General features: G+C 38.0%; 1 protein-coding gene and 1 long non-coding RNA gene across 6 annotated transcripts in view; one reads left to right on the forward strand and one right to left on the reverse strand.

Annotated features, from left to right (window-relative positions):
* Positions 1 to 24,773, forward strand: part of RBMS1 (RNA binding motif single stranded interacting protein 1) — a 220,220-nt gene that overhangs the window by 59,223 nt on the left and 136,224 nt on the right. The window lies entirely within an intron of this gene.
* On the reverse strand, positions 2,907 to 8,980 carry LOC113903464. Its single transcript, XR_003514122.1, has 3 exons — positions 8,148 to 8,980; positions 6,389 to 6,486; positions 2,907 to 4,080 (listed from the first exon to the last, which is right to left on the reverse strand). It is a non-coding gene; the product is annotated as an uncharacterized LOC113903464 (long non-coding RNA).

Consider the following 24,773-nt stretch of genomic DNA (forward strand, 5'->3'; position numbering starts at 1 on the left):
ATATTCCCTTAAGCTAAAGACTAATGCAGAGCAAGGCTAACTGTCTTCAATTCTGTGAAGGCTGAGAGAGGTGAGAAAGCTGCTGGAGAACAGTTCAAAGCTAGCAGAGGTTGGTTCATGAGGTTGAAGGAAAGAAGTTGAAGCCATCTTGATAACATCAAAGTGCAAGGTGAAGCAGAAAGTGCTAATGTTGTAGCAAGCTACCCAGAAGATCTGGCTAAGATAATTAATGAAGATGGCTACACTAAACAGATTTTTCAGTGTACACAAAACAGCCTTTTATTGGAAGAAGATGCCATCTAGGACTTCATAGCTAGAGAAGAGAAGTCAATGCCTGGCTTCAAAGCTTCAAAAGATGGACTGACTCTTGTTAGGAGCTAATGCAGCTGGTGATTTTAAATTGACGCCAGTGCTCATTTACCATTTTGAAAATCCTAGCATAAAAATTATGTTAAATTTGCTGTTCATGTGCTCTATAAATGGAATAACAAAGCCTGAATGACAGCACATCTGTTTACAACATGATCTACTGAATATTTTAAGCCCACTGTTGAGATCTGCTGCTGCTGCTACTAAGTCGCTTCAATTGTGTCCGGCTCTGTGTGATCGCATAGACGGCAGCCCACCAGGCTCCTCCGTCCATGGGATTCTCCAGGCAAGAATACTAGAGTGGGTTGCCATTTCCTTCTCCAACTGTTGAGATCTACTACTCAGAAAAAAGACTCCTTCAAAATAGTACTACCTGTTGGCAGTGTCTCTGTCACCCAAGAGCTCTGATGGAGATGTAAAATGAAGTTAATGTTTTCATGCCTGCCAGCACAACATTCATTCTGCAGCCCATGCATCAAGGAGTAATTTTGATTTTTGAGCCTTATTACTTAAGAAATACATTTTGTAAAACTGTAGTTGCCGTACTGATTCCTCTGGTAGATCTGAGCAAAGTCAAATGAAAATCTTCTGGAAAGGACTCATCATTCTAGCTACCATTAAGAACATTTGTGATTCATTGGAAAAGGTCAAAATATCAACATTTAACAGGATGTTGGAAGAAGTTGACTCCAGCTCTCATGGATGACTTGGAGAAGTTCAAGACCTCAGTGGAGGAAGTAACTGCAGATGTGGTAGAAATAGCCAGAAAACCAGAAGAAGAAGTGGAGCCTGAAGATGTGTCTGCTCTGCTGCAATTTCACGATAACATTTTAATTGCCAAGGAGTTGTTTCTTACGGATGAGCAAAGAGAGTGGTTTTGGAGATGAAATCTACTCTAGATGAAGATGCTATAAAGATTGTTGAAATGACAACAAAGAATTTAGAATATTAATAGCTGATAAAGCAACAGCAAAGTTTGGAAGGGTTAACTCCATTTTGAAAGAAATTCTACTGTGGGCAGAATGCTATCAAACAGCACTGCATACTAGAGAAAAATCATTTATGAAAGGAAGAGCCAATTGATGTGGCAGACTTCATCGCTGTCTTCATCTAGAAAATTGCCATAGCCATCCCAACCTTCAGCATCCACCACCCTGATCATTCTGCAGCCAATAACATTGAGGAAGACCCTCTACCAGCAAAAAGATTATGACTCACTGAAGGCTTAGATAATGGTTAGCATTTTTTTAGCAATGAAGTGTTTTTAAAATAAGGTATGTAACATTGGTTTTTTTAGACATATCACACATTTCATAGACTACTGTATAGTATAAATATAACCTTTATATATATTCATTATATAAATGAATAAATAAATGAATAAAATGAATATTCATTTTATTGTGGTGGTCTGGAGCCAAATCTGCAGTGTCTCCAAGTTTGTTTCTTCTCCAAGTGTCTCCAAGCATGTATAATAGTTTATTTCTTCAGTTGTCAGGGATCCACTAAATAATAGGCCTGTGCTATCAAATATGGGTAGCCGCTAACTGCCTGTGATTGTTTCAATTTAAATTTAAGTTAGTTAAAATAAAAACTTCAGTTCCTCAGTCAACCCTCAGCTATATTTCAAGAGCTCACCAGGTGCCATTTTGGACAGTAAACATGTGGAACATTTTCATCATTACAGAAGATTCTAATGGATGGCACTATTACAGACTATTTTCTAACCCATTTGCTGCTGTTTTTTTTCCTGCTATCTATCTCCCTCAAAGGCTTCCTCTTCCATGCTTGTTTGTTTCGGGTACACAGTGGGAAAAAAGAGATCAAACTCATGTCCAGTGTTTCTGTGTTTTAGTAGTGCTGATGAAAGAGTTGGTTACTGGATGGGCTGTAACTATTGACTAGAATAAGATTTCGGAAATATCTTTGAATTTAATTTATATGTATCACCCAAAATAGTGGTGTAGAGGTGGCTGTGTTTAGTTTTTAAATGGACTAGACTCACGTCTTCTTCGTTAAACACATCTCTTGAGCTAGTGATTACACTTCTCCTATTGAGTATTGTTTCATTATCTCTAAAAATTTTGTTTATTACAAACTCCTTTAGTAAGTGAAAATTAGGCCACCATGCTCTAGGCTTTTTCTCAGTTTAAACAAATTTCTGATCCAAGATGTGTTTGGATCTTGATATATGCCAATTAAAATATTGACTTTAAACAAAGAGGTCATAAAAAATATGTGATTAAAATGATTAGGAGTTGAGTCCTTATCACATAACCCAAAGTAAACGCAGATTGCACAATTCCGTACTTAAGTGGTGCCTCTCTGTTGTACAGGCATGTTTCTGGATATTCTAGATTGCTTCTAAATTATAGTGCTGTGTGTTGAGAGATTGATATTAAAATATACTTGGGAATTAAAATTCACTTTTGATGAATAGTTGTTTAAAAAGCTGTAAGATAGCACTGTGGAGACATGGTGTAAAAAAAGAAGTCTTCAAAACCAACTCACATTTCTTTGGATCAGAACCAGAAAAATTTGTGTAAGCAGTATATTTACCAAATGAATTTCCAGTAATGGAAGCCCATTTTTCACCTTAACATTGATGCTATTTATGCAAAGCCAGGCAACAAAATTATATCTTCATGTCACTTAATGTTTGCTACATGGACCAAATTTCAGTCATTTTTTAATTGTGAAGCTAAAAATAATGTTTGCTGCCGAAAACTTGAATTCTGTAACCAGACTTGTTTTACTTTCTTAACTTTATATCCAAGCCAGTGAGAATAGGTTCTTTCCCAGGAGATTCAGCCAGTTCACTAGGAGCATGAACCTCAGAAGAGACGATAGTTCATAGCTCCTCTCGTTGGACTTACATGGTATGAACTGCTTGAGGATTGGGTAAGAAGGGTGATATACCATGTGTGAATCGGCTTTGTTTTAGGCAGTCGGGCAGGATACTTAGCATATCTGTCCAGAATTCCAAATCATTAAATGAGATGCTTGTTTCCCAATCGCTCTGTCATGACACGTCAACGTGTCACAAACATTTCCCCGCAGTGTTGCAGCAAGCCTAGCTTTCCTCAAAGCTCTGGTTCCTTAGACACATTGCCACCAGGCTACCAGCATGGTCTGCCCATTCTCTCCCCACTCCCAAGCATTTTACAGTCTTTATGTCTGGATTTAGCTGAAGTCTTTTCTTGGCCAGGCTTGGTTTTCAGGTCCTAGTCTGAATTCCTTCACAGATGCCAAGTTGTTGCCACAAGGGGTTAAGTCAGTCTCTACACATAAGTCTAACAGTTTATCATTTAAATGACATTTCTTTGAGTGACAATCATTGCCAGTGTCCTATGAAACCACCATTTCTTTTATTTCCTAGAATTGGGAAAGGATTTGAGACACCAGGTGTAAAGGAACGGTGAAGAAAGAAGAGCGTTGGTTTGATGAACACTTGTGAACTTGACTGTTTCTTGTGGGCCAGAGAAATGTATTTGTGTCAGCCTTGCCCTTTCTTGCAAGCCCTTTCAGAATATTTTCCACAAAGTTATCTGTAGTTACCATTTGGGTCAGTCTCCTTCTCCCCGTTCTCCTACTGTGTATTATTTAGATCTCCATCATATTACTACTGTTCAGGTTCTGCTTTGTCACTTGGTCATTTGTGCCTGTCTCTTATTGAAATGGTTAGATTGTTCTTTGTATCTTCAGAAGCACCTATAATACAATATGATATGATATGATAATATACAACATAAAATAACACATTTAAATATAGATATATATTAAGTTCCTTAAATATAACAGATTCATATTCAATATAAAGTATTGAGTGCTTACTCTATATTGTATGAGACACTAGTGACAAAACAAAGAACAAAACAGGTATGACCCTTTCTTTCAAGGAGCTTTCGTCAGAGGATGGACATTAAACAGTAATTTAAACTGCAGCCTGATGAGTCTAGAAAAGGAGACATGCTGAGTGCTGTATGTGAAATGATACAAGAGGAGGACCTTGCCTCCTGTAGGGGATGGGAGAGATGATTTTCTGGTAGAAATGCTGTCTGTGGTGTCAGCTGAAACTTGGAGGATAAGTAGGAGTTAACCAGGCAGAGGAAGGGGAAAAGCATTGTACTCAGAGGGAACAGTGTGTAAAAAAGCATGTTGCTGGATTGGTTACCTTGAAGATACGAAGTGTTGAAAGACCAGTGTACTTGAAACACAGTGAGTGGGAAGAGAATGGTGCTGGAGGGGTAGACAGGCATCAACTCTTGCAAGGATTTGTGGGTCATGTGTGGAAGATTTGGTTCTTTACCCTAAAATCAAGAAATCACTACCACAAGGTATACAGCAGAAGATGCTTAATCTACATATTTATTTAATTAAACAGCCTCCAGCTTCTGGAATTTACACTTGCACTCATCGTGCTCATTTGTACGTTTTAGTCCAGGGAAAAGAAGTAGTATAACTTATACAGGTAATTGGAATATACTTTACCAAAGTTTGTTGATAATAAGATGCCTCCTCAGAAGAGAAAGAACTACCAGTCTGGATCTAAGGCTTTTGAATTTTAGTATTAGATGTGGACCGCTTGGTTTATTCTGATAACCTGGTCATCTTCCTCCCAATTTATTCTGGTTCTATTGTCTCAGTGACCATTCTTGAGTTCTGAGACCATTCACCCTGCCACCCCTCAGGAAAACTTAGCCATTAAAGGGAAGAACCCCAGTGATTTTTCTCTAGCTGGAGTTGTGTGTCCATTTCAATTATAAGCAGTCTCATGGAAAGCTTGAAGGAAGGAAAGGAGGGGAAGGGGCATCAAAATGCAAAGGGCCTGGGACTAGGCGTCCAATCATTACTTTGGTGAACTGGGGCTCAGAAAGATAGGAGGTTGCAAAATTTGTGGATGCATTGAGAATAAGGAAGGCAAGAACTTTTTTTTTTTTGAAAGTATAATTGACCTACAGCACTATGTTGGTTCCAGGTGCACAACATGCTTATTCAATAACTATATGTGACAAAGTCATCTCCAGAAGGTAAGAATTTTTGATGGATATTCTCAAATTTTAAATTGCTTGAAGATGCCAGTGCTTTGTGCATAGAAATTTTAGATGATCAACAGTTCTTAAATATCAAAACAAAACTAGAAGTGTGCATAAATAATCATAGGTTCAAAAAGTTGCTTATTACTTTTTGAATCCTTAAGACTAGTAGAAATGAAAAAAAAATTGTTTAACCAGTTCTTATTTTTTAAAAAAAGCACAAGAAAGAGTAATTTTTAGTCAATTGCATGATTATTTGGTGATCCTTACTATAGTTGTTGTTGTCGAATTTTACATGACTGAGCGACTGAACAATAGCAACAACTATACTGGGTACAAAATAGAAAAAAATAGAGATGCAGTATTTTCTTAGGAGAAACATATCTCTCTTATATGTTAACTTTGCATTTGCTTTTAAGCATTCTCAACTCTTGGATAAGGTATTTTGCCTCTGAGCCAGTTTCCTACTGCATGGTAGGGCTATAGGAGCTTGTGGATGTGAAAGGGTTTTTAAAAACTACTGTTTTTAAAAACATCTGTTTTTAAAAACAGATGTATTTACTGGTATTATTGTTGCAGTTATCTATTACTGAGGAATGAGTGAAGTCACTCAGTCGTCTCCGACTCTTTGCGACCCCATGGACTGTAACCAGGTTCCTCCATCCATGGGATTTTCCAGGCAAGAATACTGGAGTAGGTTGCCATTTCCTTCTCCAGGAGATCTTCCCCACCCAGGGACTGAACCCAGGTCTCCTGCAGAGACCTGGTAGGTAGGCAGACGCTTTACCATCTAAGCCACCAGGGAAGATCATACTGAGGAATAAACCATCTCAAATTTAAACCAATGATTTATTATTTTGCACAATACCCTGAGTTAACTGGGATCTGCTGGACGGCTCCAGTGTGACTTTAGGTCACTCATGTAGCTGCATGCAGTTGGGAGCAGAGCTATGGATAGAATGTCTTAAAATAAGTGTACTTACGTGCCTCACAGGTGTGTGGCTCTTGGCTGGAGTGCCTCTGTTCCCCTCCACCTGGCTTCCCATTCTGTAGGACCTCTCTCTCCATGTGGGCTCTCTACCTGGATACAGAGGAGCCCAGGCTTCTTTATGTGACATTTGACTGAAGGCTTTTTAAGACCTAGACCAGCAGGTTACTCAACAATATGTTTATATACTTCTGATCCATCACAAGACCATCCCACATACAGCAGGTGGAAAAATAGATTGCAAGTCTTGACTGAGGAGAGCAAACGCGCATTGGGAAAGTGTATGCAGACTGGGAGGGATTGTGGCAGCCATCTTTGAAACATTGTATGGACAGTTATTAAGTAAAGCTTGATAGATAAGAGATTCCACTCTCAATGAATAATCAGTTAGAAATAAACTCAACCTATACTACTTCTAGAAATTAAAAAGGTTTGTCATTTTTAATATGCATCATTTTTAATTTCTATCTTTGCATAATAACCATCAAATATATTCTTAGTAGTTATGCTAGTTGAAGGGGAAAATGTTGTCCCCTAAAAGCCTAATTCCTGATTTAGTTTTATTATTTAATAACAAAATGTACAGTAATCATACTTTTTATTGTTTCAGAAATTAAGTGCACTCTACACGTTTATTGATACAAAGGGAATTTGGATCTCCCTCTAGTGGCAGTAGGTTTTCTTTTCTTTTTTCAAAGAGCTTGCTTGAAATACTAAGATGGCTGACATATGTAACAGAACGTAGTTTCAAAAATCACTGGTTCTCACTGAGATGGGTGCTTTCTCCTGTGTGAGTTATGGTAGATTCTTTCATCTCTTATGAGAAATGTTCACCTTCCTAAGAAACAATGATCATATTATATGAAAAAAATTAAAAAGAGATTTTGTTTTTAAGTATAAAAACTTAAGACCCATCAATCAAGGTCTTAAGTGAAAATGATTATATTTGGACAATTAAAATAGATTGATCCTTCACTGAAAAATAAATTGAATTTTTAGTTTTTGTCTGAAGAATTATTTTTGGAGCAGATAAATGTATTTGACTGCAAAAATATTTAGAAAGAGAGCAATAGATAGTTACTGAAATGTGAAACTTGGGAAACACTAATCGCCAAAACAAAAATAAATAAATACAAAATAAAAATAGAGGTACCCAAACCTTCTGCTTTCCTCTAAAAAAAGTTCGAGTTCAGATTTTCTTAGCCAGTGGAGAAACAATATTCCTCATAGCCATCGCCATCATTGTACAAAAGGAAGCACCACGTCAAAGGGTGGGAATAGAAAAACAGGGACAATAGAATGTGTAAAGGAAGCTTTCCTATCTCCACCCCACCACCAAATAGAGTTAACTTAGTCCTGTTGTCTGTTCATTTACAGGCAGATCTATTCTAATTCTTTAAGAAAGGACATTTTCTATAATGCTATCAGAAAAAAACATTCTTACAAATGCTGTTTTCTCAACTCTTTCCTGAAGCTGATCCAAGTTACTTATCCTGCATTGTCTTTTCTGGCAGGCTGAGGTCCTCATCCCTCTCTTCTCTTTCCCACAGAGATAGCAGGATGACCAGGGGTGGTAGATGAAAATTCAGAGATTTTTTTTTTCTTTTTTGCTTTTTAAAATTTCCAGAAAGTAGAACCTAGGATTATCCAAATAATGTCAGGATATTTTTTGTTTGGGAGTAAACTATGAACTAGTAAGATTTCACGAAATTAATTAAACCATCCAATGAAAATTGAGTTTTTCTTTCCAATACCTCTTTTCAGTTCGACGTGTATAACCAAGTATGCGTCTCTTGTGGTCTCGATTACATCCGGTGTTTTTAGCTGGCAGCATTTCCTCTGTTGAGGCCCCACTTGATTTGCCAGACTTCATTTCTGTGAATATAAAGAGAAAACCAAGTTGTATGAGACAGTGGAATTTAAGAAAAAAAATCAAGTGTTAGGATAACATTGATTTTTGAAATAAAAAACCAGCACTAAATCTGTTACAAACTGATCCTTCGATTATGAAAAATATATAGGCTACAAAAGTACTTGGAAAGTCTTATAGCCATCTTTTAACCATGCAGTATGTTTTCTTTTGAATATATATAAAAATTTAATTCAACCATCAGGGACCAAAGAAGCCCCTCCTTTGTAGTTGTACGGATCTGGAATAATGAAAGTGAATTTGCAATTCTTAAAATGGTGTTTTCTTCCAGTTCTCATAGAAGTGTTTTTGGAACAGTGGTCTGTACTAACAGCTGTATTCAATCTTGAGTAAAAGTCACTTCCTGAAGAGAATGAAATTCAACTTAACATTCAAACTTGCCCGGAACGTAATCCTGTGGGGCGGGTGTACTATGTGATTATGAAACTGGGCATGGGCACCCTGCTGAGGTGGTTTCTTGTAAATAGTACCCAACAGAAACCGTTAATCGGTGCCAGTGCTTTGAACTGAGGATTTAATCATCTAAAAGCATTGCTTCTTCATACACAAAACCATCTTAATTTGCAAGAATTTTCCTCTTTGGTATTTTGAAAATATAATTCCCTTCTGGAATTATATTTGTATGGAATCTGTATCTTTATCTACACACACTCATATATATAGATAGATAGATATACATATATATGTGCATATGTTTATATATATTTAAGCTTCTCAGATTTTTTAAATTGTCATTCTTAGTTTCAGGCAAGTTTGTTTTTGATTTTTTTTAATTCATTCACTATAATGAACCTAGTTTAAATAGAGTTTTTGTTCCTGGCCTCATAAGGTTAATTGATTACACGTAGAGATATGAGAAGTACAGTTTTAGCCACTTAATATCTATTTTAAAAATATCTTTTAGATAGATATTACTAACTTTTACTGTCCTAAATATTGTACTTATTTATTTTAAAGAAACAAATGTGTATCAGTATAATTTGGACATTGTTAATGGAATCATGCTTTAGGTGGAAAAGTTTTTACTGAATCAGTTGTTTCATTTATATATCACTCTTCTGATGACTCAATAGTGATTACATGGTTTTCAATCAAACCATCAAACTGAAACAAAGAGAAAGTCTGACATGTTAAGCCAGAATTAACAAACATATATAAAAATTCCAGCCTTCTCAATTTGTCGAAATCAAAACCATTTCCTGCTTACTTTGGTAACAAAGGAGGGAGCGAGGCTTTCTTCACTCCTTGACGAAATCTCCCAAGTTGCCTTGAAGACCTTTGTTTATAATGTCTTCATGCATTCTTTTCTTTTTGACATGCTCCCCTCCCTCCAGTGAGATACTAATTAAAGAGAGGCCACTGTGACCCGAGATGGTTTAAAAGTCACCAGGAATGAGGCAGCAGGGCAAATCTGGACAGGAAGTGCTCATTCCTAAAATATAACACAGCCCTTAAGACCATCTTATCAAAAATCTATTGGCTTCTAATAGCAAAAAAAAAAAAAAAGTGCTTCCTTTGATTTAGAAGATATACACTTAAACCCAAAATAGAATCTCTAAAACTTATTTAGACAATCCGGCATATGTACACTTTTTAGAAGAATTTGAAACATAACATCATCTCATATATTAAATGGTATATTAAATGGTCATTTTAGAGACATTGAAACACATAAGCATTAATGACATATTTGGAGTTTCATTTTGGTTTTTGTTGTTGTTTTTGTGGGGAGAGAAACCTATATCTTGGCATTCCTTTTAAAGAATTTGAGACAGCTCAGATTGTATGTAAGAACCTTGGTTTTCTCATATACAGAAAATAGCAACACTTTAATTGGGATGATAAGATACCAGCTGATCATGTAGGTGCAATTAGGGCAATTTTGTTAATAATAAAGATTTGAAAGAAATGGAGATAATTTAGTAACTTAATAAGCAGGTGGTTCTGCCTGACATCAAATTATTTCCCTCTTGAAATGACTTGCTGTTGCTAAGTTCTAACTTTCAAGAAGCAGTTTCTTATATAACTGTGTTAGTATTGTTTAGCAAGATGCTTTTAATCGCAAGTAATAGAGACCCTCTACTGATTGTTAATTAATGGAGGTGGGGTTGTTCTAAGAATGTATGAATAGGAATCATGAGTCTCTTATGAGACCAGACCTCAAGGGAACCCATGAAGACTGCCTTACCAGGCCTTGGGATTGGCAGGAACCATAGTGGCTGTGGGCCTTGTTAAACCAACTGGATGACTGGTCTCAGTTCAAGGCACCAATCAAAGAACAGGAGTTTTAAGTTTTCCTTCTTGAGTGTCCTTCATTTCTGTCCCCCAGTTGCTCATTTTTTAGCTGCTTTCTGTGTCTGGCTACTTTGCTTCTTGCTGTCTCTTGGAAGCTCATTCCTCCATTCCTCTGAGTCTCAGTGTTGTTGGAAATCCTTGCCCTGTGAGTCACTATTACAAGTGATGATTCCTCTGTCTCATTGTTTCTGTTTCCTCCCAGCTTCAGCTTAGTCATGGCCCCTCAACTGCCTCACGGCTTCCCTCTCTGTGCACAGCTCCCAAAGGTTTGACTACAGTAAACTCCCTGCAAATATTGGTTGAATGAATAGATGAGGAATGTTGTTAGGGTATTACTTTATCTTCTCTTTCAATCAAATTTTTAAGGAGCTAGTAAGATATAATCTGCCTGCAATGCAGGAGGCACAGGAGACGTGGGTTTGATAGGTGTGTCAGGAAGATCCCCTGGAGTAGGAAATGGCAACCCACTCCAGGATTTTTGCTTGGAGAATCCCATGGACAGAGGAGCCTGGAGGGCTACAGTCTGTGAGGTTGACCTTCAAAGAGTCAGACATGACTTAGTAACTAAACAACAATGAAGAGATGATCAATTCCTCATTGTCTTAAGGCGACCATCCCCTTTTATGCTTGTTTTGTAAGTCCTCTACCTTCCAATAGCTGCTAATCTTTTAGCTTTTGGTTGCTTGGGATATAAAAGTTAACACCAGGTCAGAGTTCTCAATTCTTTATTCCTTGTCCTTCACTTTTTTTTTTTTTTAAATAAAGGTGAAAGGGAGGTTCTAAAGTTTATTTTGTAAAAATCTTTCCCAGATTCTGCAACTTGTATAATAGTTTATGAGGAGATAGTAGGCATGATTAGATCCAAATGGGCAATTATGTTTTTCATTTAAAAGTTTTCATCCAAAACTTGGGTTGAAGAAGAACCTGAAGAGCAGTTCAATATTCAATAAAATACATTAAAAAAAAAAAAAAAAGATTCAGTTGCTCAGATTTCCCTGTTAGAGCATGACTATCCAAAGTTGGCAGTTAATGGGGCTTTCATTCTTCTGGTACTTTGGAAATGATCAGCGTTCCCAAAGGCATTTGAGAGTGTTTTCCCTCATTAGAGGAAAAGTGCTTTTCCAATTCTGAGGACTTTCTGTGTGAAAACAAAAAGAAAATAGATAATAAAAGTGCTACATGAGCATGAGAAAATTTTTCTCTTTAATTTTATGAAAATGGTAGATTTTTTCCCCTTGGACTCATATACCAATACATTTAAAATAACTTTTGTTTGTAGAGTTGCAACTGTGTGCAAGCCATTGAGCTAGACCCCTAGCTCTTAACAAGCCTATGAATTCCAGTGAAATGCACAGTTGGATATAAGCAAAGTACACTACAAATGGCCATGATAGGGAGCAAATAGATTTCAGTGGTGATGAGAGAGAGAGACAGATAACACAGTGAAGGCTGAGCAGGGAAACAGAGGCTCAAGGCAGCTAGGACCATGGGACTGGACCCCTAGAGAAAAGCCAGGATTGGCTCTCTAAATGTGGACTCCTTTATTTAGGGTGATTACTGAAGTGCTAGTCATGGGTGAACTCATATATAGAGTAGAATCTAGAGCAGAGAAGAAAATGAATGCAAAGGAGGACGACTGAAAGAATAGACATTTATGAAGAATTCCATGAAGGTGAGTTACAGAACTAAATCATGTTGAATGAGGGCCAAGAGGCAGCTGCGGGTAAGCGGTAGGGGCGGAAGCTAGATCACAGTGGTCTGTAGCTAGAAGGGAAAGAGAAGGTATAAACATCCACTGATGGGTGGTCTTTTAAGAACTTTGCCAATTAATAAGAGAAAGAATAAAATAGCTTAAGAAGCAAAGAAGCGATTTTCCTTCTCTTAGGATAGAAAAGATTTAAACAAGTTAGTTTACAGGAAGAAAAAGCCATTGCATCTTCTGTTATTTCTAAAAGGAAAATATATTCATGTATTACTTTCATAGAAAAAAAAGGAAGAAAAAAGGAAGATATAGAAGTTGGGTTGGGGAGATATGTGTGGGGGATGGGAGAGGAAGTAATAGGGAAATTCATTTGAAATCAAGGATTCAGATGGAAATTTACATCTCGAGAAGAACAGGGAACGTCTCTACTACTTAGTAGTGAAGAATGCCAAGAAAAAATATATATTTGATCATCACATAAATAATGTCCGTTGATCTCTATGTTATCATTTTTCAATGAAGAGTGAGATTTCCAGTTTTAGGGGAAAAAAATTAAAGGTTTGGAATTCTGTGGGGGATGAGATAGGAAGTCACTTGGAAATGAGTAAAGTGAGCGTTATGCTTAAGTGAATTTTTCATGAAGCCAGTGAGCATGATTATGACTTGCCATTGTCAGCAATGCAGGAGGAGGAATGGAAAAATCTGATGGTCAGAACTGCTTGTGTGTAAGACAGGATGAAATGGCTGTGGATGCTGAGCACTGGAAAGAACAAACTTGGTGTCCCTGATTTGGGGCTTTAGATTCATTAGAAAGTGAAACGTGTGTGTATGGTGGGGGTGCTGTTGGTAATGGTGGTGGCAGTATGACCAGATGGAGCAGAAGAATGAAAGGATACAGAGAATGAAGGGGAAGCTTACATTTCTACATCTGGGATGGGAAGAATAATGGTGGTGTCAGATTAATGAAGCAATGCCTATAAAGTACTTAACAACAATGTCTGGCACATATTATGCACTGAAAAATGTTATCTCAAACTATTATCTTTATTAATAAGAGCACAGAAAAGATAGAAAAATGGGCATTTCAGGACTCGATGGCATGCAACAGTGTTAGTCATTGAAGTCAAGCAAGTATGCAAGTTTTCTTAAAGTGGAGTTCAAGCACCAACCTGTAAAGTTGGGATTTTAGTTGACATGATATTACCTAGGAAAAGCTCTTCAGTTCAGTTCAGTTCAGTCGCTCAGTCATGTACGACTCTTTGCAAACCCATGAATCGCAGCACGCCAGGCCTCCCTGTCCATCACCAACTCCCGGAGTTCACTCAGACTCACGTGCATCGAGTCAGTGATGCCATCCAGCCATCTCATCCTCTGTCGTCCCCTTCTCCTCCTGCCCCCAGTCCCTCCCAGCATCAGAGTCTTTTCCAATGAGTCAACTCTTTGCATGAGGTGGCCAAAGTACTGGAGTTTCAGCTTTAGCATCATTCCTTCCAAAGAAATCCCAGGGCTGATCTCCTTCAGAATGGACTGGTTGGATCTCCTTGCAGGAAAAGCTCTTAGCTATGCGCAAAATTATGTTGAAGGTGAATATATGAAGATGACTTGTAATTTAACAAACTGAACTGTCTTATTTGCTTCTTTCTTCCCCAAACCCCGTAACAGAGGTGTTGTTGTTTTTTCCCGTTTTACAGTTAAACAGATTTAGGTGAAGATTCCTAAGTTATCAAGTGTTAGAATTTTCTTTTGAACCTGGCAGTTTTTATTGAAAGCCCATGCCTTGCACATTACTCCACGCTATAAACAGCAGTGACGATCTGGAGGTGATATGAGACAGAGTGCGTTTCAAGGGCTGTGCTGTTTTGCATTGAAGAGGAACATGGAAAAGGCAGATGCCTCTTGGTGTGGGGAAGACAGAATTAACCACTGGAATTTCAAGGAAAATTGTGTCATGAGGAGAAAGTAATTCTCAGCTGCTTTAGTCATTCTGAAATACATTTTGGTACCATCTTGGGTTATAATAAAATAAATCCTTACCTGTGAAAACATTTCATCAGTACCAAAGCCTCTTATGTCAAGAGGCTATAATTTTTATGCACTTCTTTTTTTTTTTCACGAAAAAGAACAAAACATTATATTCTGTAACATACAAGTTATAGACATCTCTCTTATGTCTGCATGCATGCTAAGTTGCTTCAGTTGTGTCTGACTCTCTGCGACCCTATGGACCAGCCTTCCAGGCTCCTCTGTCCATGGGATTTTTCAGGCAAGAATACTGGAGTGGGTTGCCATGCCCTTCTCCAGAGAATCGTCCCAAACCATGGATCAAACCCGTGTCTCCTGCAACTCCTGCATTGCAGAATTCTTTACTGTTGAGTCACCAGGGAAGCCCATCTCTTTTATCTCTGTCTATATAAGTAGAGCTGAAATTAAATGCTTGTTTTTTCTGGGTTCTTATAACTTACCCTCTGGTTCATTATTTGTAACAGTGTTTTTCAGATAAGGATGGGAGTGTGTGTCTTCATCCTTTTTGACACAGAATCATATAGAAGTAAGCCACAGTGACTGATGGGAATATCCAGTCCAGTATTCCTCAGGTGTGCTGGACTGGAAAAGAGACTAAGAACAACTGATTTATGGTGAAGCCAGGCCAATAAGTACTTGCTGAGTGCTCACAGGATGCCTTTTAACATAGTAAATACTGGAGAGTACCTGGTAAATCTTGGTCATGGTTTCATCAGTAGAGGAGTTTACAGTGTAAAGACATTAGATTGACCTAACTTAGGCATTTAATACAGTCCTTAGAAAATATAGCAAGAGGTCTTGGAAAATAGATGAAAGTAGGAAAAACTCAGAGGGGGTGGACCATGAGCTGTGATTTCAACAGAGCAAACAGAGGGAGGGATGAATGTGGTTTGGCTGATGGAAAAACAGAGGCTGTTTCCTGGCAAAACTCAGAGCCAGAAAAGAGTGAGTTCATCTGCAGCCAAAACACAAATAGTAGCCGGAAGAGAGGTAAAGGAGGAAAGGAGTTAGAAAGAGTGCTTTACCGGGGATGATCAGAAATTGCACTTGATGTGGGCGTGTTAGGAAGTACAGGGATGTGGCCAAAGAGGTCATAACAAAAGTATTTTAGAAGCAATGCAGACATCAATTTGGAACAAATAAGGACTGGTTAGAAGAAGAAACAGAAGAGATTCCAGCAGTTCTAGTCTGAGGAAACTAATGGATATAAGATATCGAAAATGAAAAGAGAATCAGTAAGGATGAAAATGAAAAGAGAATCAGTAAGGACCATAGAGGCACTGCTGATTTAGAAGATGGGCATTTTCACTGTCGACTGTAGAAACTGACTGAATCCTGATATGTTTCATCACTTGGAATTAGATAGCATTTTCCAACAGATTTGCTGTCACTCTTGTACTATTCAGACTGTAGTCTCATATATCAACTTTTTTAAATGTTTTTCTCTTTTTAGGAGAAAAGAGCAAAGTGGACAGATAGAGTAGTTATTTCAAAGAAAACTTCCTAGCTGTTGGAGCACCAAGAATCAATTTGCCTTGGTTTCTGCAGTCCTCTGAAAACCAACCTCACGAGGCATTTAGTACACTGGATCATCTCAAAATACTTCAATTCTGAAAAATTTCAAATATATGCTAAAGTAGAGGGAATATCTTGGAGAAGGCAATGGCACCCCACTCCAGTACTCTTGCCTGGAAAATCCCATGGACGGAGGAGACTGCTAGGCTGCAGTCCATGGGGTCGCGAAGAGTCGGACACGACTAAGCGACTTCACTTTCACTTTTCACTTTCATGCGTTGGAGAAGGAAATGGCAACCCACTCCAGTGTCCTTGCCTGGAGAATCCCAGGGACAGGGGAGCCTGGTGGGTTGCCATCTATGGGGTTGCACAGAGTCCAGACACAACTGAAGCGACTTAGCAGTAGCAGCAGCAGAGGGAATATCTTCAACAATTATGAACAATTTGCCTATTCTTATTTACTGATAGAATTTGTCATGTGATAAAATGAACCAATCTACATGATTTTCAATTATAAGAGTTTGTATATCTACTTTTTAAAAATTTGGTAATTATCAAAACTTAAATTATGTTTTTTTTAAAAAGAAAGGAGACAGGGTATAGAAATGGGAAAAAGTCTCTACCATGATTTGCAATATTTTGTACCCTGATTTACTTAAATGATGTCCCTGGTAAATAGCTTAAATGAAGTCTAAAACTTCTTAAAAGAGCCCCTAAATAGAATATATTTTCAAATCACTCAAGAAATCATGAATTACAGAAGCTGGAATGATATTCTTTAATACTGAAGAAGTTTGGCTAGTAAATTCAAATTTATAATCTGTCATTGAATTAGCATATCTTAAAATCATAAGCTGGTTGTACTTTAGGACATAATAATATGTGTTTCAAAAGGACTCTCATGCACTTTAAACATATTGCTTATTTATTCATTAAACCAATATTTGAATGCCTAGTGTGTGCCAGGTCCTGAGTTAGGGACTTAGAATATATTGGTGGTTGGATGTGTTAATAATTTCTATAAGGTAATATTCAGTGTGAAATCAATTATAATTTTCTCTTATAACAAGGGAAAAGTTACAGATAAATGAAATTCATAGATAACCTCCAACCAACATTTTGACCAACCTCAAGTGAATTAATAAGTTGACCAGTTTGTTTCACTTTTTCCTATGGGTTTTATCTTCACATCAGCAATGAAATGACTAAAAGGAAAGGTGCATGAGGAAGGAGGAGGAAATGGGACTTGGTTGATTCCTGAACAAATATGAGCCCTCGGATTCCAACAGCTACTAACAGTCGTTGCTCTAAGTGTGAACCATTTATATCTTTTTCTATAACTGAGTCATCTCACCTGCTAAGTTATTGTTTTGATTCACTTTGTAATTTCATATCAATTTTAAGAGTTGTGATAACCATTTTAGATATGTCTTTCTATCCGAGTTACCTGATTCACATAAAAATTACTTTTCCAAATGGAAGTGCTGGATGACTGAGAATTACTACTCCAGGCTTTGCTAAAAGGTAGACTTTTAGGTTGGAATTGATGCTAAGTGCCAGAACAGCCCTGAACAACCTTTTGAGTGTGCGTGTGCCCACTTGCATGCATTTGTGTGACTTAAACTTGGTAAAGAAGTAACATCTGGGATGAATGTTCTTAAGTTTTGTTTGTAACTGACAGCTTTAGAGCACTGATAACAAGACGTGGAGTGGAGAAGTCTGATAAATGTCTACAGATTTACGCTCATCTCCTTTCCACTTTTCTTATATAAATGTGCTCTGTATCTAAAGCACTAGGGGTAGAAGTTGAGGTGATTGTTAGGAGGTGGGGTGGCTGAGAGGGAAGCTGACAGCTCTGTTTGTTCCTTTGTGAGATTAGGGTAAAGTTTCTCATTCTGACTCGTGGAGACTGTGCTCACTAGTAAGACACAGTCAGATCTTGGAAAAACTGACGGTGTGAGTCATTTGCTTGCAGTCACCTAGTAGCTCTTGGTTCTTGTGAAGGTTAAAAATGAGTGTTTGCAAAAATGTGTTTCTGGAGCCTAAGCTGTAAGATGAACATGTGTGTGCACGGTATCCATGCACTGTCTTCACACACCTGTGTGCCATTCTGAACAGATTCTAGTGCTCACTTTTTTCACATTTCAGCATTGCTGAAATCAGGATGCATCTTACAATTTATGATGTTCTGTAATTGCTATTGTCCATTTTTTTTTTAAATGTTAACATCTCTGTAATCGTTAAGCATATTATAATCAGTGGCATCTTATATTTATATCCAAATATTTATAGGAAACTGATCTCAGAGATTTGTAGGCCATTTCACTTTCCCTTCAAAAGTAAAGCAAGAAGATTTATTCTGACAGTAATAGTTGAGGTCAAGAGAGAAACCATTTCCTTTATTATAAGTAACATACAAATGCAAAATGCAACATTCATTACAACCTCTCTTAGGATCCCAAGTGATCGAAAGATTAGGATGCAAATTTATCATGCTTAATATAAGCTGTAAAATGTATTCTTTAAGCTTTGATCCCTCCATTTCTCACATTCAGCTCTTTCTAGTTTCACCTCATGATCATTTTCAAAAGAGGATGCAAATCATCATTTGTCATGTGTGTGTGTGTCTGTGTCTCTCCCTGTGTGTGAGTGTGTAAGAAAGCTATCGTTCCTCATTCATTCACACCTCCAGCAGAACCTACTATGTGTAGGACAGTGGGCTAAGGAACTCATTAGAGATTTACAGACTATTTAAGCAATCTTACAAGATTGTTAAGACTCAAAGTAAGATGACTCCACCCTCACTTTTATGGGTCAGGCAGTGTAGAATATAGAAAAAAGCTATATACAATCTACAGAAGACACAGATACAAGTCCTGGGGTAGGAATATAATGAATAGGTTCAGAATTGGAGGCTGTTTAACAAAGAACCTTCTAAAGAAATGGCTAAATACGGATAGATTTAATTTATTATCAGTCATGGTGTCCAAGGGCTTCCCTGATAGCTCAGTTGGTAAAGAATCCTTCTGCAATGCAGGAGACCGCAGTTCGATTCCTGGATCAGGAAGATCTGCTAGAGAAGGGACAGGCTACTCACTCCAGTATTCTTGGGCTTCCCCAGTGGCTCTGCCTGCAATGTGGAAGACCTGAGTTCAATCCCTGGGTTGGGAAGGTCTCCTGGAGAAGGGAAAGGCTACCCACTCCAGTATTGTGGCCTGGAGACTTCCATAAACTGTATAGTCCATGGGGTCCTAAAGAGTTGGACACAACTGAGTAACTTTCACTTTCACTTTCATGGTGTCCAAGGAGAGACAGTTACATTCATTCTATATTGAGTTATTTCTTGAGTGATTATTATATGTCAGGCACGGGAACTAGCATTTAATCATTCTTTCCAACCTTGAGGTCCTGCTTCATGACCTAAGTCAAATTGTTTAACCTACCTGAGGCTCACTCTGCTGTTCAAAACAAGTGGATCATGCCAGCCTGCTACCTTCCCTGAGACTTTAATGAGATGTACAATAAAGCATTTTGTAAATTATAATATTTTTATAATATAATAAAATACAACAAAATAATGTAATATAATATATGCCTGCTTGCCTGCCAAGTCGCTTCAGTCACGTCTGACTTCTGTGGGCTGTAGCATGGACATCTCCTCTGTCCATGAGATTCTCCAGGCAAGAATGTTGGAGTGAGTTTCCGTGCCCTCCTCCAGGGGGTCTTAACTCATCTCCTGAGGCTCCTGCGTTGCAGGTGGGTCATTTACTGCTAAACCACTGGGGAAGCCCAGTATAACATACAGGTCTGAAAAATGTCCTCAGAAATTACCTACTTCTTCCTCCTAGTGCTTCCTCCAATTTAGAAGAATTTTTCACAGGATTTTAACATTGAATAATCCTTTAGTTGAAACTTCAGCACGTCTGCCAGTAGATTAAATATTAGATTGGGAGGTGAAGGAAGGGTGGTTCTGGGAGGATCTTTTTAGTATGCTGTCAGCATTCTGGGAGTGTTCTTTATAGTTTGGAATTAGGAACTGCTGATGTCATGATCAGTCATATTGCCATGACAATATCAGAATTTCCTCCTTTGCCTTTTCTTCGCTTGGGGAGTATCAATTTGCCACAGGTCTGTCATTGGTTTGTCCCGTATGTTAAGTGTATTAGATAACCAGACACTCAGGGTAGGGAATTTTTATAAGCTCCTTATGTAGCCCTTTGCAGTACTCTTAACTAAATATGCTGTTACTGGAAAGTTTGCCTTCATCTACCCCATCTGAATAGAAATTTATTCTAATTTCATATTTTCTTATGTGAACCTTAACATTTATAATTTAGTGGAGAATAGAAAGCTTTTTAGCATTCTCACTTATTATTCTGTTATCCTCCTCTTCAGGTAAAATTAACTTAATGCTCCTGTTAGCAACTAAAGAGAAAGGAAACTGTTTTATTGTTTTTTTCTTCTGTATTTTGAATGCTTTAAACCCTAATTTGTGCTGTGGATCCCAGGTTTTGCATAGACATTGTTTATGTCTCCCAGCATTTAGGAATGTCTTATGCCGTTTGTCGTTCTTGGCTTATATGAGGGTTTTGTTTGTCCAAGGTAGTTGTTCAGCCTCTCCAAATTTGCATTCAAACAGTTGATTTTTACCTATGGAAAGGTGATGGTTACTCCAGATTTGAGTTTTGTTTTTCATGATTTAGAGATTTTTTTTTTTTTGGCTCTAGTTTTTCACAAATTCTGTAGACTTCCTAAGTACTTTCTGTCTCTTCCCAAGTCATGTAGGAAGAGGTGAATATAATTAGCTGTTTCCACAGCACATCACCCCCTCCCTGCCTCACTTCAGCTTATCCTTTACACATAGTCTGATTACTACAGACTATTTTTTCCTATTTTTATAGAAAAACATAGGAAAGAAATTTAACTTACAGAGAACCTATGCCAGGAATTTGAGTGAGCTTTGATTTTATTAACTAATCTGCAAGAGCAAGGAAGTAACTAATTTATGATAGGCTATACCTAAAATTTTTTTAAGTGTAAATTATTTGTTTGAAATTTAGAGGATGTTGTGCCACAGAAATAAATATCCTAAATGATGATTAGGATGTTAGTTGTGTGATAAGCATTTATGAGTCCCATAATGAAGCTAATCTCGAATATGGTCTCCCACTATATTGCGAGGGAAATTCTATTCTCAGTTTCAGTTCAGGATTTTGGAAAAACCTTTTATATAATCACCAACCCAGGTTCTTTTCTGCTTCTCTCCCAACTCCATTCTACCAACTATCCCCGAGAGTAAGACTAGTGGTTGTAAGAGGAGTTATATCTTAGCAACCATTAATTGAATAAGATTTAGGAGCTAGGTTGGGTCAGAATATGTATTTGTACTATTAAGTGCATAATCTAATATTGAAAACTTTGTCCTCATAAGAAACTGAATGGAAATTCAGTGTAATTTCTTATCTTTTAAAAAGTGATTTGCCCAAGTCATGTAGTTGGTAATCGGTAAAGCTGAGATGCACACCCAGGCTTGGGCTCTTAGGTTTTCCCCCACAGGGTTTGGATTTGAACTGTAGATCATAGTAATAACAGTCATCAGGAGTATCATTGGGGGTAGGCAATTTGGAGTCAGAAAGACCTAAGTTCAAACCTCAGCTCCATCATATATTGGATCTGTGGCCTTGGAAAGGTTATTTAAGCCTGAACCATCAGGGAAGCCCAACAGTGAGCCTCACTTTTCCCTTTAGTAAAATGGGCTAATTATTATTCTCTCATGGTGTGTGTGTGTGTGTGAGAGAGAGAGAGAGAGGAGAGAGAGAATGAGGGCGGGAGAGAGGAACTTGCTGAGAAAATGCCTAGAATATAGTAGTTACTCAATAAATGACATTTTTTAGTCCATACAGAGAAGCTGCAGTAGGGCAAAGCCCATTTCTTCTGTTTTGTTCACCAGGACAAATTTAAGAATCATTAGAACATTGCTTTTGATAAGACTCATCAGAATTTGGCCATGTTTCTGTTCTTCTATATGTCTTCCAGGATTATAGCTATAGAGCTAGAGTTTTATTTTATTATAGTAGTTTCATTTTTATACACAAGTGATTTTATATGTGTCTAGGGAGACTTTAGGTCTAGAATAAGATTGTAGAATTTTTTAAAAAGCAAAATAGTAAGTAATAGAAAATATTGCTGCTCCTTTAGAAATAGGATACTTTATCAACTCTATTTTGTATCAGGAAAGAACAGAAATTTGAAGAATCTGCTGACCTCATATTTTTCTTTTTTCTTTTTTTCCTGCTTTGCTGGAAGCTAGAGGCTTTTGTAAACACATTTTTTAAAGTTTGAGCTGCTTACACTAACACCTACTATGTGGTTATATTTTATTCCTTAAATATTGTAATGTAAAGTAATGTTGGATAACTTTTTCCCCCTCTTATTTTCTGTTTTTAATGTGACTCGGATAAAAAAGGGTGCTTGAAATGCCTTAGCACCAATCGAGGATTAGAACCTACCACAGGTCTGCTCTTTTGTTGACAGAGGTATTCTATTATCTCATTGGACATCTTCTCTACACGCCTCCCCCCACCCTGTTTTCCCCCCTTCTTTCAAAGTTTAGCTCTCCCACCACACTTTCTTTGAGTTATTTTATTCAAAGGCTTCTTTCTTTCCTATATGAGGCTCAGTAACATGTGTTGGAATGGGGGCTCCCCTACCTTTTGATTTTCCTTCTGCCTTAAGGAGTTTATCAGTAAGTGATGATTTCAACAGCAGTCACCCCATGTCTACATTCTCTCTCATACCACCCCTCTCTCTCTCTTATACGGACACACACACTCACACATTTTTGTTTTTCTCATCTGCAGAATGCTTCTTTCTGAATGTCCCTCAAACAAAAACATTTATACAGCTGAGCTCCCCACGCCCTTGTTATATCCTGTATTGATCTCACCCTGCAGTGGACTTGCACAGTGCGTAATTGTCTGTACCACTTGGCTGGCACTTATCACTTAATGCCTTGCATTATTCGTGTCCAGCAACTCAGTGCTGTAGGGGTTACAAGTACTCACCTGGGAATTGGAGCATTATTTATAAGGCTTTTTTGAGTCCCAGCTTTATAGTGTTGAAGGAGCACAGGACAGGATCTTTTAAGCCTTACTCGGTCAGGGTTTGAACATTTGCTTGCTTCTTCCTAACTCTATGGTTAAGTCAGTGAGTCTTCACTTGTTTTCCTCTCATTGGTAAATGAAGCCTAATAACCCTTCCAACTTCATAGGGTTGTTGTGAAAGTGAAATGAGATGTGAAATTTATAAATGAAAGTCTCATTTTCAAAATATTTCTATGGGACAAATGTCTTCTCAATTCAGATTCTCAAATTGTGGTTTTACAAACACTTGGGAATCACGAAATCTCATCTCCTCTAGGAGGCTGCAGGCTCCTGCATGTACTGATGGCTCTGTCCTTATTAGCCTCATTCATAGCCTCCTCCTGCCTCACAGTGTGATCTCTGATAGCACGCACAGTCTTCCCATTCATACAGAAATGGCCCTGGTCCAACATACAACCTCTTTAAAGGAAACAGGACAAAAACAAACGTGGGAGAAAACCTTGAGTTCACCTAGGCTCTTGAAACAGACCTTCTGTCAGACAACTTTTTTAACCTCTTAGGATTAAGCCTTGGAAAGCATCTTCATTCAGCCATTCAGCAAACAGTTCTCAAAGACACAGGCTCTCCTTACCTAAATTTGGTTTTTTTAACTTGTCCATTCAACCTGCTCCCTTGCTCCTGCTCTTTGATGATCAGCCAGCCTTACTAATAGCAGTTATTTACACAGTATACCCACTTAAGTCTACAAACACCACTATAAAACCTGAGAAAACAATAATAATAGCTGCCATTTATTGAGTGGGGCACTTTGGTTGGAGTACCATAGATACACTTAGGACAGTCAGCGAGGAGTCTGAGACTCAGAGAGGTTAACTGGCTTGCCCAAAGCCATGTGGCTAGTCACTGGAAAGCTGAAATGTGGAGCCAGATGGGTTTGGCTGTTTAATTTTGTCCCTTGGATTGCAAAGTTCAGATTCACTTAAGCTATCTGAAGAACGAGGGGTGGGGCTGGTTACCCATACACACAGAGGGGCTGTTGTCAGTCTGAAGAGCCAGAGCAGCTTCAGGGACTTCATCATGTCCCCGCCAAGTGCTCACCCGCTCCTGGCATCTGCTTGCCTCTCCGTTTGCTGCCAGTCAGCTTCCTGTTACTCATAGTTTCTGCTTCCTCATAACCTTGGCTTGCGCATGGTTTTGGCTTTTTGTGGCCTCAACTCTACCCCTGGCACTCTTGCAGTTTCTGCCCCTTCCCTAACTGGTTCAGTTTTCTGAATCAGATTCCCAGGGGTGAGGATCTGATTGGCTCTGCTCATTTTTTCAGTCCCAGCCATGTCATAGGTCACTGGCCTATCTCTGGATTGACTGCTCTTGGGTCAGATTCCCACAGCTTTACCCACCAGCTGAGCCGGGCTGTGGAGGATATTGTCTGCCCACTCAACAAAGTCTCAGTTTCCCTTTCAGAAAGATGAGCATCTACCGGGCAGATTCCAAAGCTCTAATTTTGACCACGATAACTTAAGAGTTTCTCTGGAATGCTTCCTTGCTTTGTCCTAAAATATATTTTTTTCAAAGGTCAAATATACTTTCCTAGATGAATCTCACTAGTGTCTCTTCTTGTAGCCATTTATAAATAATCACTTGTGAGTATTTATAATTGATTATATATGTATATATTATATATATATGGTTTAATATTTGTTATTTCTCTTAGGTTGAAATTATTTGGGTTTTAGTGACTTTGTTATATTTTACATTTTATAGTCATTGAGGGTGGAAAATCAATCTTCTCCTTTCTTTGCAGTGCTTAGTTAAG

The sequence above is a fragment of the Bos indicus x Bos taurus genome, chromosome 2 (genome assembly GCF_003369695.1).
Source record: "Bos indicus x Bos taurus breed Angus x Brahman F1 hybrid chromosome 2, Bos_hybrid_MaternalHap_v2.0, whole genome shotgun sequence".
NCBI lineage: Eukaryota > Metazoa > Chordata > Mammalia > Artiodactyla > Bovidae > Bos > Bos indicus x Bos taurus.